This window comes from Arachis duranensis, chromosome 10, assembly GCF_000817695.3.
Source record: "Arachis duranensis cultivar V14167 chromosome 10, aradu.V14167.gnm2.J7QH, whole genome shotgun sequence".
Classification (NCBI taxonomy): domain Eukaryota; kingdom Viridiplantae; phylum Streptophyta; class Magnoliopsida; order Fabales; family Fabaceae; genus Arachis; species Arachis duranensis.
Window position 1 is genome coordinate 100,555,418 of NC_029781.3, and position 14,424 is coordinate 100,569,841.

Consider the following 14,424-nt stretch of genomic DNA (forward strand, 5'->3'; position numbering starts at 1 on the left):
TTTAGCAAATTTGCTATGGCTAATAACCTCGCAGAAGATATGTTATTCACCGAGACTTCCACTATCATCTCATTCCTATACTCCATACGATTCATCCCTAAAATTTGCCAAGGAGAAGGCTGCCAAAACAGCAGAAATCTTTCCATCCAAAATTCTTTTACATAGAACAAAAACTCCTCTTCAGCCGATCTTACTTTCACAAACATAGCCTTAAAATCTTTAAAGGATGGCTTATATAAACTAAAAATGGCTCGATTTGGAATGCTGGCCAAATTTATCCAGCGACCTCTCCTTACACCCTTAGCTTGGAATAATGCAAAAAATACCTCCAATGGAGACTCTATCTCTAAAAATTTCATCAGAACCTTAAAACCTCTTATAAAGGCCCAAGAATTTGGGTGTAACTGTGATGGTACACACTTCAATTGCATCAAAACACTATGTTGAAACAGCGTAAAAGGAAATCTAACTCCAGTTTAACAAATAAACATGTATACATATAAAAAAACCTGTACCCCTCCCTTCTGTGACAAATACGATCAGCAATACTACAAGGCAAAAATTTAATTTTTATGTCAGCTTCATCCCTCACCTAACCCGAATCCTCTAGTTGACGAGTACTCTCCATATCACGAAACAATGAAGCATGTTCCTTCAAAGATGGAGCCACCCACGAATAAGGATCACTTTCATCAACAATAACTTCCTCCTCCACAATCTCATCACTATCATTTTCCTATTTTTATGTCCTCCCATCCTTCTTTTTCTTTTTTCCTTTTACTTTGACTTTACCTTTTTCCATTCTCCAACTATACCACACCTTCAAACTAGGAATAATAGAAAAATGAAAAGAAAAAAATAGAAAACACGCTAACTTTTTTTTACTCATCTTCAGAAAATAAACTCCAGAAAACTCTAATAGACGCCTAAAAACTTGAAAAAAACCAACTCCACACCACGACTTCAATTTTACCCATATAAGTTAAGCGATCAACAACTCAGATAACAACTCTCCATTTCCAAACTTATTTGGACCGTTAATCGTGATACGCAACTGGTCATTATGACCTTGGTAACCGTAAAAGTATTCATTACACACGTCATATCAGTTATTTAAGATTGTCAATTCCAATATTTAAAATTTTTATTTTTATTTGTAATTCATTAAAAAATCAAATTGAGCTTGGAGATACCACTCACGTCATAAACCGATATATAGATGGAAATAACTCTATCACTTGCTAAATCTTTCCTTTTTCCCATCCTAATTTATTTATTTATCCATTTCACCTGTTCAATATTTCAATATAACTTTTTATTATTAATCTTTATTTTGTTCTTTCTTTTCAAATCCAACAAGTTGAGTTTGGGGGCTACTACTATTACAATTTTGATTTATAGATCGAAAGCTCAACTTGTCTAATTAAAAAATGTTACAGGTCAAGCTTGAAAGTTGTGATCCGTTAGCTATAACCAGGATCATTCATACCTATAAATCGGAACCTGAATAAAATAAATAACACGTGCGCTATCAAAGGAACACGTTTTTCCTCTTAACAGACTTTTCTATAAGATCAAATAACGTTCGGGAGCAGTTACCAAAAAATCGGGTTAACATCCTTCACGATTCCGCAAAAACCAGTAACCACCTATAGCAGAACAATCATATAAATACAAAATGCTTACTACGTAAAAGGTACGTTATTCATTTTGAATTGCAATATACTCATCTCACTCTTTTTTTAACTTAAGCGTTGGAGTGCCCTTGCAGGTGTTCACTGTCGCTGTTCTTAAGAAGTCGACATATACCTCATCCAGTTTAAAAGAAAGCGAGTTCAAACACTGTGCAGGACGAGCTATACCTTGAAACCAACTATTTACACATAAACATTAACAAAATATAAAACACTCAGAAGTTGAAAGATTCTTGCATCGTTATCGCTTTTGATTGTGATCTATATAACATATATACGGACATTATTGCTTAATTATATGGTTTTGGAGAGTTTAATTAGATGTTAATAGTTTGTAATTCTATATAATTAATTTTTTCAGTTAATATCAATTAATTTATAAAATTATTTAATTTAATTTAAATTTTTAATTTTCAATTATAAAATTTTATTTTAAATTTTAAATTATAAACTTAAATATTAAAGTGAGAGATACTTTAGTATTATCAAAATTTATTATTTTTGTTGGCCATTATTTTTATACATCAATCTAATTTCTTTAGTCTAATAATTCAATAATATACTTTTAACTAATCCACATTTTTAAATATTGATAGTTAACTTCTAATAAAAAATAATAAATTTTATTAATTCTCTAATATTTATCTATTAAAGTTGATTAATACTAATTAATTAAAAATTGATTTTTTATATTTTTTATTAATTAGTTGGTTTTAAAATTAAAGTACATTGGTAAAAATAATACAACTATACTAGATGAAAGTCAGATAATTTCATTCATAAAATGAAAGAAACATATAGGTGTCTATATATGGGACAAATAAAAGAAATGGGGGACTCCCAACGCTCTACTATAGAGCTAACATCATATAATAATCTAATAAGATAGATAAAAAAGTAAAGTGCTCATCAATTAGGAAGTGTGAATTTGTTGAAGCTCTTTCTGGAGCTCCAAAGCCGATGCCATTATCTCTTCCACACTAGTTGATACATTATCAAAGATGAACCTGTTCCTAGCCTTCCATAAAGACCAGCTCAAAATCACCATCATCATTCTCTGAGAGGAGCTATTGGATTGGGTACGCAAAGCTCCCATTCTCAAGTTCCACTCAACATAGAAATCAGAGTCTTCGGTGCTCCTTCTAGCAGCTGGTAAGTCCATTTTTGACCAAATTTCCTTTGATTTTACACAATGGAAGATGCAATGATTGATTGTTTCTGGAAATTGTAGGCATCTTCAGTAGATAGGTTGAATCGATGGGATGGGATGATGAAACTTTTGCAACACTGGAAGCTTTTCATGGAAGCCATTCTAGAAAAAAAATCTTAATCTTTCTTGAGATTTTCAACTTTCACAGTTCTCGCCACAAATTCCGTTGTCTCATAATCTCTGAAAAAATTCAATGGGAGGATGGGAGAACCCATAAACCACACGGTACCCAGTACTCACTTCATACAAACCACTTTTATTAAGGGCCCAACAAATTTTATCTTCTCCACCCCCAATTGTTGTTTCTAGCACATGCTAACTAGTGTCCTTAGAAAAAATACTTCTAATTAGAGTTTGATTCCACTGACCATTAGAAAGTATTAAGTTTTTTACCATCAATAGTGGTTAATTTTGTAAATTGGAAGTTTCAAATGAAGAAACAACATAAGGATGTGGAAGAGCAAGCCAAGGATCATTGAAGATTCGAATACTGGATCCATCACCAAATTGCCAAACCAACCCCTTTTCAACAACTTTATACTCTTCCAATATGCTACGCCACCCCCACGAAGGTACTGCTCCGATCTCTGCATTCATTATAGAACTGTATCGAAAATATTTAACTTTGAGGAGTCTAGATAGAAGTGATTGTGGTTGAGAGATAACTTTTCAACATTGTTTTGCTAATAGCGCCAAATTCTGAGCCTCTAGGTCCTTAAAACCTAGTCCACCTTCCAATTTTGGTCTTGTCATAGTATCCCAACTAACCCATGCCATTTTTAGCTCTGTATCTTTTTTACCCCACCAAAATTGGGAGAGTATGTTGTGAATCTCCCTAATTAAAGTACCAGGAAGACAGAAACATGATAATGAATAAATTGGGATAGCCTCCCCAATAGCTTTGATTAAAACATGCCTGCTTGCAGAGGAGAGAAGTTTTCTTTTCCACCCTTGAACTCGCTTCCTCACCTTGTCCTTGATTTCTCCGAAGGTGGTTTTTTTTATTTTTGGACTGTAGATGGAAGACCCAAATATTTATCATATGCACCAATATGATCAATTTTCAATTTCTGAGCCAGAAGTAATCGAGCAGTGGGAGGAGTATTATTACTAAAGAATAGAGCTGATTTATGCAAATTAACTTTTTGGCCACTGAACCCCACGTATGACTGAAGAAGACTGAGAATGCTTTCACAACTGTTTTCTGACGCCTTGAAAAAAAAGATTGAATCATCCACAAACAATAAATTATTAACAGTAGGACAACTTCGGTTGATCTGAATACCTTGAATGAGACCGTTTTGCTCTGCCTTATTTAGCAAAAAGGATAATCCTTCTGCACAGAAAAGAAAAAGGTATGGAGATAGAGGGTCTCCTTGACGGAAACCTCTATTTGGTTTAAAAAAATTAAAAGGTTGACCTTCAACAACGACAGAGTAAAAAACTGTAGTCACCACCTCTTGTATCCAACCAATCCACCTAGATTCAAATCCCAGCTTTTCCAAAATGAACCCAAAAAAATGCCACTCAACACGATCATAGGCTTTCCTCATATCCAATTTAACAGCCATTTCACTCAATAGGCCACATTCTTTGTCTTTAGATAGTGCATACATTTATGAGCGACTAAGACATTGTCTGAAATCAATCTACCCTTAATGAAGGCACTTTGATTAGGGTTGATCAGCGAAGTCATAAATTTCTGTAGCCGATGGGCTAGTACTTTAGAAATAATCTTATACACAACTGAGGAAAGGTTGATGGGTCTAACCTATGTCATATCCTTTGCATCAGGAATCTTAGGAATGAGACCGATTTGTGTATGATTGAAACTCTTTAGTAGTCTACCACTGACAAAGAAACTGCGGACAGCCTTAAAAACATCTTCCCCTACTAAACTCCAGTATACTTGAAAGAATTTAGCCGTAAATTCATCATCACCATGGGCGCTCTAGAGGTGAACACTAAAGACAACACGTTTTACCTCATCAAAACTGATCGGTCTAGTTAATTTTCTGTTCATAGTTGCTGAAACTTTGGTTTCAAAATCTTCGAATGCATGTGCCGGATTAGCTTGGTTAATTGATGTGAAGATATCCTTGAAGTATGTTTCAGCTACTTGTGCAATTTTTTCACGGATGGTAGCATACGTACCATCATTCTTTTTGAATTTCCAAATTTTATTTCTCCGGATTTTGGATCGGAATGATTGGTGAAAGAAATTTGTATTTTTGTCCCCTTCTTTTTGCCACTTTACATGAGATTTCTTCTTCCAATAGCTTTCTTCCCTAAAGTAAGCATCCTCAAGTTTATTTTTCAAGGCTTTAACCTGTTCTCCCCCTATAATATCCTCCTCTTTGAGAATTTCAAGCTGAGATGTGAGTTCACCAATATCCTTCTTTGAATTAGATTTATTCTGCTACTGCCATTGAACAATACGGTGCCTACAATGCTTCAATTTTTGAGCCAAAACAAATATCACTGAGCCATCCACCCATTCCTTCCAAGCTTTAGTGATAATTACCTGAATTTCTTCTAAACCACACCATCTCTCCTGAAACTTAAACCTCCGATTAGATTTTTCTATGACTGAATTTGTATCAAGGAGGATAGGCGCATGATCTGAACTATTTTTTGCAAGTCGAAATAGCAAGGCTGATGAAAAACAATCCGTACACTCACCGTTTGCAAGTGCACGGTCAAGCCGCTCCCTGATTTGGTCCTGCCCTCATCGCCTATTAGTTCAGGTGAATCTTCTCCCAATCATGCCGAAGTCCTTCAGTCCACCACCATCAATAAAATTCACAATTTTAGAAATAGATGAAGCTGATTTTAACCCCTTCTCCTTCCTTCTCATCGAGATTCACTATAGCATTGAAATCACCCATAATTATAATTTTTTCAAAAGAACCTTGTACAAAAGAAGAAAGTTTTGTGTATTGGGTAGACCGAATCCTATCCAAGCAATTTAAATGTACCCCAATCAGCCCCCAAGAACATTTCAAAGCATGATCAGTTACCTTGATAGCTATGAAAAACTTTTTTTCAACAAGAATCTCAACCGTTGTTCCCTCCTTCCATGCTAAAGCCAATCTACCAGCTGTACCCGTCAACTAACAATCCTCCAATCTGTAAAATGACAAGATATCAACTTACTTTCTACCAAACGAGATTAGTTTCACATAGAAACACAATTTTAGAGGAGTGAGATTGACACATCCCTTTAAGGTTATGAACTGTCACGAGTCTTTTCAAACTGCAACAATTCTATAAAAGAACTCTCATGACAAATTAAAGGGAAGGAATAAAAAAAGAAATAAAGAAAGAATTAAAAGAAAGAAATTGACAAAATTAAACATTAATCTAGACAACACAAAAATTTTATTTTAAAAAAAATTCTAGTAGAACAAGTTGAAAGAGTATGTACTCCTCACGTTAAAAAAAACTTAACGGCGCTCATCATTATTTTTTTTACCTTCTTTAACCATTGTTTCAAATTGTGAATTTCATCTGAACTCAGAACTCATGATGCAACTTTAAAATTGCAATTAATTGTGATATTATAATAACAAAAATTTAACGACCAACGTATATATGATATTTTAAAATTTAATATTCAAAAATTAAAATACGAAATTATTTTAAAAATTTAATTGATATTAGTTGGAAAAATTGATTTAATTAAATTCGTACATAAGCATGCGTGTGTGTGTTGTGGTCCTTCAATTCCGAATCCCATCCCTAAAATGGCTAATCAAATTCTCGTAAATAACTCTCCGAGATTAGAGGAGCATCGTCGGTAGCAGTACATCCGTATGGAGAATACCAACGCAACACTTTTTATTAGGATTTAGGACATATCTTAAAATTATTAATTAAAAATTTATTATGAAAAATTATGTAAAATTTAATTTTTAATGTAATTATTGTGTATTTATTAAAATAAAATATTTAAAATTTTTTATTAATAATAATCTTAATTTATTATATCCTTATAATATATATTAGTTAAATCATTTTTATTATTTTATTTTTCTATATAAATTAAAGACACCTATCATGTATAAAGTAGTTAGTTGGAGGCTCTCAAAAAATTTAAAATCCAATGGAAGAGTAGCATATCTATTTTCATTAACAAACTCAGATATCTGAGAGGATTATCCATGATGAGAGAGCTAACGAAAACTTACAAAATTTCTATGAGGATGGGATCTATCTCACAATAAATGAGGCAGAGATAAAGATTGAAGTATTCGAAAATTCGCCAAATTTTCGCAAGAAAATTACTTAAATACCTTTATATAAGTGTATGTTTAATGATTTTTTTTAAGTTTTATCAAAAAATAAATTAATAATGTATATAATATTTAAATTTATAATAGTTAATTATTTAAATTTATGTCATTATAAGAAGAGAATCTTATCACCGAATTATGATTGGTTACTAAGAATTATTATATTCTACTTTTGTTGAAAGCTTTTTTATTTTATTTTATGTTAATTTATATGTTAAAAATTTTGTGTATACATTAATTATGTTAAATTTGTATTTGGATTGTGTTTTAATTTAATATATTTGGTTGAATTGTATTAGATTTTATATGATTGTATTAATTTTTAAAAAAAATAAAAACTTAATATTTATAGAGACATCAAATATCTGTCTCCTTCACAAAAGAAAATAGAGACATGTAATAAGGATAAAATGAAAATAGAAAATATTTTATTAAACGGAGACGAAAGCAAGAATAGGATCTTATTCCATGAATCGCATTGCTATCCTTAACTTACTCAAATTACAAAGACATCCTTATTAATAAGCATATAGCTAGTTACGTAATAATTCAAGAGACAATAATAAGGATGATATATTATTAGACTTCTACCCCAAAAAAACAATTTTTGTAAATTAAAGTAAACCTATATTTGCCACCAGAAACAACCAATGCAGATAGTGATTTTATTTTATCTTGTAAAAAGTGAGATATACACTGTATTCTTTAATTTGCATTATCCATTATATATATGATTATTATTATTATTAGATAACAGATGTTCTTATCGTAAGAAAAGAATCTAAGGGAGCAAGTAACTAAATAAAGGTGACGAAAAAGAGCGAAGTTAGATGTTTATTTCACAATGGAGCCTTAGCTTCAATTGCAAAGTAAAAGTTAATGCAGAGAGAGATCGTTACCTTAACCAATATATAGACAACATTATTATATTTTGGTCATATTTTTTAAAAGCATTAATATATATAGCCGGCTAATGAAACGAAGGTCAAAGGTGATGAAGAGCATTATTTTATTTTTCTTCACATATATCATTTTAATAGATTGTTCAATTTCTATTAAAATCTTATCCTATTGCCGGCAATAATTAAAAAACAGCCCAATGCAACCCAAACTTGAACTATGAAGGCAAATAGTATTCAACTTAAAGTATTTAGTTGTAAATAGACGACACAACAACAAAGCTTTGTCTCACTATATAGGGTCGGCTACATAAATTAAACAATGTTATTGTACTCTATTATGTATCATATCAACAAAGAGACTGTTTACATATAGATCTCGTTTGACCACATCATAGATGGTCTTCTTAGGTCTTTCTCTGCTTTTCACCCCTTGTCAATCTTCCATCTCATCCACCCTCTTGACTGGATGTTCTGTCGATCTTCTTCTCACATGTCCAAACTATCTGAGATGCGATTCAACCATCTTTTCCACAATAGGTGCTACTCCAACTCTCTTCGTTATATCTTTATTCCTTATTTTATCCAATCACGTATGACCACTCATCCATCTCAACATCTTCATCTCTGCCACACTCAACTTATGTTCGTGCTCCCCTTTGGCCGCCTAATACTCCGTACCATAAAACATAGCCAGTCTTATAGCAGTGTGATAGAATTTACCTTTAAGTTTTAAAGGCACTTTTTTGTCGCATATAAAACTAGATGCACTCCGCCATTTTGACCAACCTGCTTGGATCCTATGATTTACATCCTATTCAATCTCTTCATTATCCTGTATGATGCATCCAAGATACTTAAAATTTTTAACTTTTGGTAGGATATTTTCTCCAATCTTCACCTCTGTATTAGGGTTTTTTCTTCTCAAACTGAACTTACATTCTATATATTCTGTCTTACTACGGCTTATGCGCAGACCATACACTTCTAAAGCTTCTCTTCATAAGTCCAACTTCTTATTTAGGTCTTTCCTTAACTCTCCCATAAGAACGATATCATCGGCAAAAAGCATGTACCATGGCACAGGCTCTTAGATGTGCTCTGTGAGTACTTCCAAGACTAATGTGAAAAGATATGGGTTTAAGGATGATCCTTGGTATAATCTTATACCAATAGAAAATTTCTCTGTCACACCACGTTGAGTCTTCACACTAGTTGTGGTCTCATCATACATGTATTTAATTACACGAATATATGTGATCCTTACTCTCATCTTTTCTAAAACCTTCCATAAGACCTCCATTGGCACCCTATCGTGTGCTTTTTCCAAATCAATAAACACCATATGTAGATCCATTTTATTACTATGATACCTCTCCATAATCCTTCTTAACAAGTATATCGTTTCGGTGGTGGATCTGTCTGGCATAAATCCAAATTGGTTCTCTGTTACTTGTGTCTCTTTCTCAACCTCCGTTTTATCACCCTTTCCCATAACTTCATGGTATAGCTCATGAACTTGATCCCTCTATAGTTTTCGCAACTTTGTATATCCCCCTTATTCTTGTAGATAGGTACCAAGGTACTTTTTCTCCACTCATCAGGCATCTTCTTTGACCTTAAAATTTCATTAAAAAGCTTGGTTAACCAGTTAATGCCTTTCTCTCCAAGGTCCTTCCAAACCTCAATCGGGATATTATCAGGTCTTATTGTTCTGCTATTTTTCATCTACTTTAGAGCCTCTTTTATCTCAAAGTCTTGAATCTTTTGATAGTAGTCAAAGTTTTGATCTTCTTTTCTTATGCATAATCGACCAAGACTCGGAAGAGTCTTCTGTCTTTCATTAAATAATTCGTAAAAGTAATTTTTTCGCTTTTCATTAATCTTCTCTTTTTAAACTAGTATCTCTCCATCTTTATTTTTTATATACTTAACCTGATTGAAATCTCTAGTTGTAAATAGAATGTTAGATATTTCAAATGGTAACATTAACATATATAAATACACACTTGTGACTTATCCGAGTCAGGAAACAACACTGCTACATACTATTAATTCTATTCATACATAGCAAAGCACTTACATATATAAACAAAATGATCGATGGAGACAACTTTTTTGAAAAAAATAACCAAAACCTTCAATAGAAAAATGAGGTTATTACAATGCATTTAAAACTAATTAAGGATCGATAAATAGAGATGAGGACCACAATATGAAGCCTAATAAATATCTAAAATTTATTAATTACCAGCCACTTGTACGTACGTACTCATTATAAATTAATTAAGTGATGAGAATAATATAAAATAAGATATAAACAGTTGAGAATATTTCCACAAATAGATGAGTGGTCGTTAAAATATTGGCACTGGCCACCATACCCAACATCAACTCTTCCACCACTCCTATTTTTGGTTTGAGAAAACTAAAAGAAATTTAGCACAACGAGAAAGTACAGCCAAAAAGGACGTGATGGAAATATTAGAAAATAAAATGAGTGTCAGTCTTTTGGATTACTGAATCCATAAAAAAGTATTAGGTCTTGTTTCTTCGATAAGTGTCTTTTATATTTATGTGAAGTGTTAAATCCAATATCAACAAATGTTAATCCTCTTTGCAATTCAATGAAGAAATAATGCATGGGTTTGGTTTAAAGTTTAAACAATATATATAATGATTTATTTTTAAATACTTTTTAATTTAAAATGTTCGATTTAGACTTTAAAATTTAAATTTTAAAATTTAAAATTTAAGATTTAGTTAAGATATTTTACTTTTTATTTTTTATCTTTAATAACAAGTTAATTTTTAAAAAATATTATTTTTTATTTTTTTTAAAGGTAGATACTACAATGAAGATTTTATAACTGTTTTCATGTGAAAATATTTTTTTTATCTTTGGATGATAAATTGTATAATTAGATTTTAATATTTATAAAAAATATTGTCTTTATTTAAAATGTGACTAAATAAATAAATCACACTTTTAAACAAAGCATTTTCATAAAAAGATGTTTTTGTCGTCTTCATTTGAATTGTTGCTTTTTTTTTTAAATGCATTAGTATTCACCTTAATATATAATCAATCATTTTTGTTTTAAATTTACGCGCGCCTCTTCTTCATCCATGTTGTTGCAGCTTCTTCTTCTCTTTTTTCTTCTCCTATGTTGTTGTTGCTTCCTCTTTTTTTCTTTCTCCTTTATCCTCATCTTTCTCTTTCGTTATCATAATCTTTGTCATCACCTCTTCCTCCTCCTTCTCCTACTCCTCCTCCTCCTTTTTCATTTAAATTTCTTCTTCTCCTTTCCTTTCTTCCTCTTTCTTTTCTATCGTCATCATCATCGTCATTATCATGCATCATCATTATCATTATTGTTATTATCATCATCGTCGTCTTCTTCTTCTTCTTCTCCTTTTTCCTCATCTTTCTCTTTTATTATTGTCGTCACTACTACTACGCCCCACCTCCATCTCCTCCTCCTCTTCCTTTTCCTCTTCTTTCTTTTCTCATTTCAATTTCTTCGACCTCCTCCTCCTCCTCCTCCTCCTCCTCCTCCATCATCATTATTATCATCATCGTCGTCTTCTTCTTATATGTATAACAGTTCAAATCCAAAATACACCAAAATTTCTTAATGATGGCGACACATAAACAAACTCAGTTCAAAACAAGTTTAGACCAAAAGTGCATTTTATTGAAATTTAGAATGCACCAAAATTAAATCCAAAATGCACCAAAATTACTTAATGATGACGATACATGAACAAACTTGGTTCAAAATAAGTACAGACCAAGTGCACCTTATTTAAATCTAAAATGTACCGAAATTACTTAATGATGACGACATATAAACAAACCCAATTCAAAACAAGCACACACAAAAAATGCGCCTTATTTAAATCCACAATGCACCAAAATTTACTTAATGATAACTTAAAACTCCTCCTCCTCCTTCTTCTTCTTTTCTTATTCATCTTTTTCTTTCTTATTTTATCTTCTCATTATTCTTCTTATTTTACTCGCTTAACAAGAATAAAAACAAAACAAAAATCAAACAAAGAAGAAGGAGAAACACATAATGCTGCAAAATTACTAGGAAGATAATGAACCTACATTCATTTAGCTAAATAAGATTGTAATATATACATTACAAAAATATTCATTCAAGTCTAATATGAGAAGCAATGCTCTTAAAAGAAGAAATAAAAGTAACAGAAAAAAAAAAAAGAAGAAAAAAATGCAGCATTAAAGAATATGTTTTTGTGCTTTTGTAGTAAAATATTGTTGTAAAAACTTAGAAATTGATGTGTTATTATTAAAAAATTTTGGTATTATTTGTTTTGATAAATTTTGCATAATTCAAAATTCTTTCTCTTCTTTCTCTTCATCTTCTGTTGTTTTTTCTTCTTTTTCATTTTTTTTTCTTATTTCATTTTTTTCATAATTCTTTTTGTTTTACTCTTTTAAGAGGAAAAAAAAATCAATGCTGCAAAATTCTTAGAAAGAAAAGGAGAAAAAAAGGCACAGTAATAATAATAGCAATAAAAAAACGATGAGAAGAAAACATACAAAGAAAAAGGAGAAATGTGTGAAGAAGAAGAAGGAAACATATGAAGAAAAAAAAAACACAAAAAAAAGAAAGATATAAACGTTCATATTTACGTTAGTAGTAGAAGAGTTAAAACATATATTCACGTTTTTATTAAAGAAATTGATTTTTGTTGGATTTAAATCAATTTAATTAAGTTTGATTGTCAAAAAAATTTAAATGTATAACAAAAAAAACTATTTTAGGATTGAGTTTTGTGGATATAAACGATTTTATTAAAAAGATAGTCACAATCGTAATAATGTAGATATTCCTAATTAATTTGAATAGACCCCCTCTTATAGATGATGATACATATGCTTTTTTTTTTTAAAGTAGTTAATAGTCGAATGACTTAATTTATTATTAATTAAGCCAACTTGCATCCTTTCTTAATTAATTTTTTTATAGTACAAAAGAAATACACTTATGTTACTAACGAATTCAGGATTATAATTTGTTTTTGTTTCTATTCTATGGATACCCCTATCCTATTGTCCCGAGCTTTTATACAGACAAATAATAAAACAAATTTCTATCTTAAAGTTTACTATCTTGGATGTATCTTTATAAATTCATGCATGGTAAAGACATGCATATGGATGATGGATCAGCGCAAGATTTTTGTTTGTTAATAGATAGAACCGTTACCCAGTGAGCAAGTGGAGAAAGAGAGACGTGCATAATATAATTGTTTTTAAAATATAATAAATAAAGAAATATTAAACAATATAGAATAAAAATTTATACTCTATATGTTATAATAATATAAAATTTTACAGAAAAAAAAGAAGAAAAAGAAGATAAAAAATCAATTTTAATCCTTGCCAATCTAAGCTTAGTCTTTGATGAATATTTGCATAATCGCATGCAGTTGCCTTTATGTAAAATTAATAATTAAAAATTATTAAATAATAATTTAATCAAATATATAAAATTATCTAATAACTTTTAAGTATCAAATCATCGAAAAATAATTGTATATCAAATTCTACCATTTTCATATTTATTATGTTTGAGTTCTACTACCTTAATTTAAGATAATTAAACTCTCATTTTAACACACTATTTAATTTTAGATTTTAAATTGAATATATATAGATTAAGATCTTTTAAAATAAAAAGTTGATCCATTCAGGAATTAATTACTCTTAAATTAAAATAATAAGACACACATTTTACAAAAATTAAAAAATTAATAATAATTAATATTTTATTTTAAGATAAAGTATTAAATTGATCTTCTACATTTGAGCATAATTCTGTTTTGATCTTTAAGGTTTAAAGTGTCTTATTTGAATACAAAAAAATTTCATTTAACTTGAATGTAGTCCATTATAAGGTCAAAGTTAAATAATTAATGAAATGTCTTACATAACAGCAGTAATTTTGACAAAGACACAAAATCAATTGTGTATCAATACATTTATTTATCATTTTTCTTATAATTTAAATGAAATATTTTCTACATAACTAAAGTGAACGATAAATAAATGTATTGATACATCCACAGTTTATGTCTTTGGAATTTATACTTGTTTTCCAAATTATCGACCTTGTTCTTATACTGCTATTTCGTTAATTATTTAACTTTGATCTCACAGTAAAACTACATTAAAATTAAATAATTTTTTTAGATTCAAACAAGACACTTTAACATTAAATACTAAAACAGGATTACACTTTACTTTTTATTTTATTATTTTACCAACTTTTTTACTCTCTTTCTCTCTA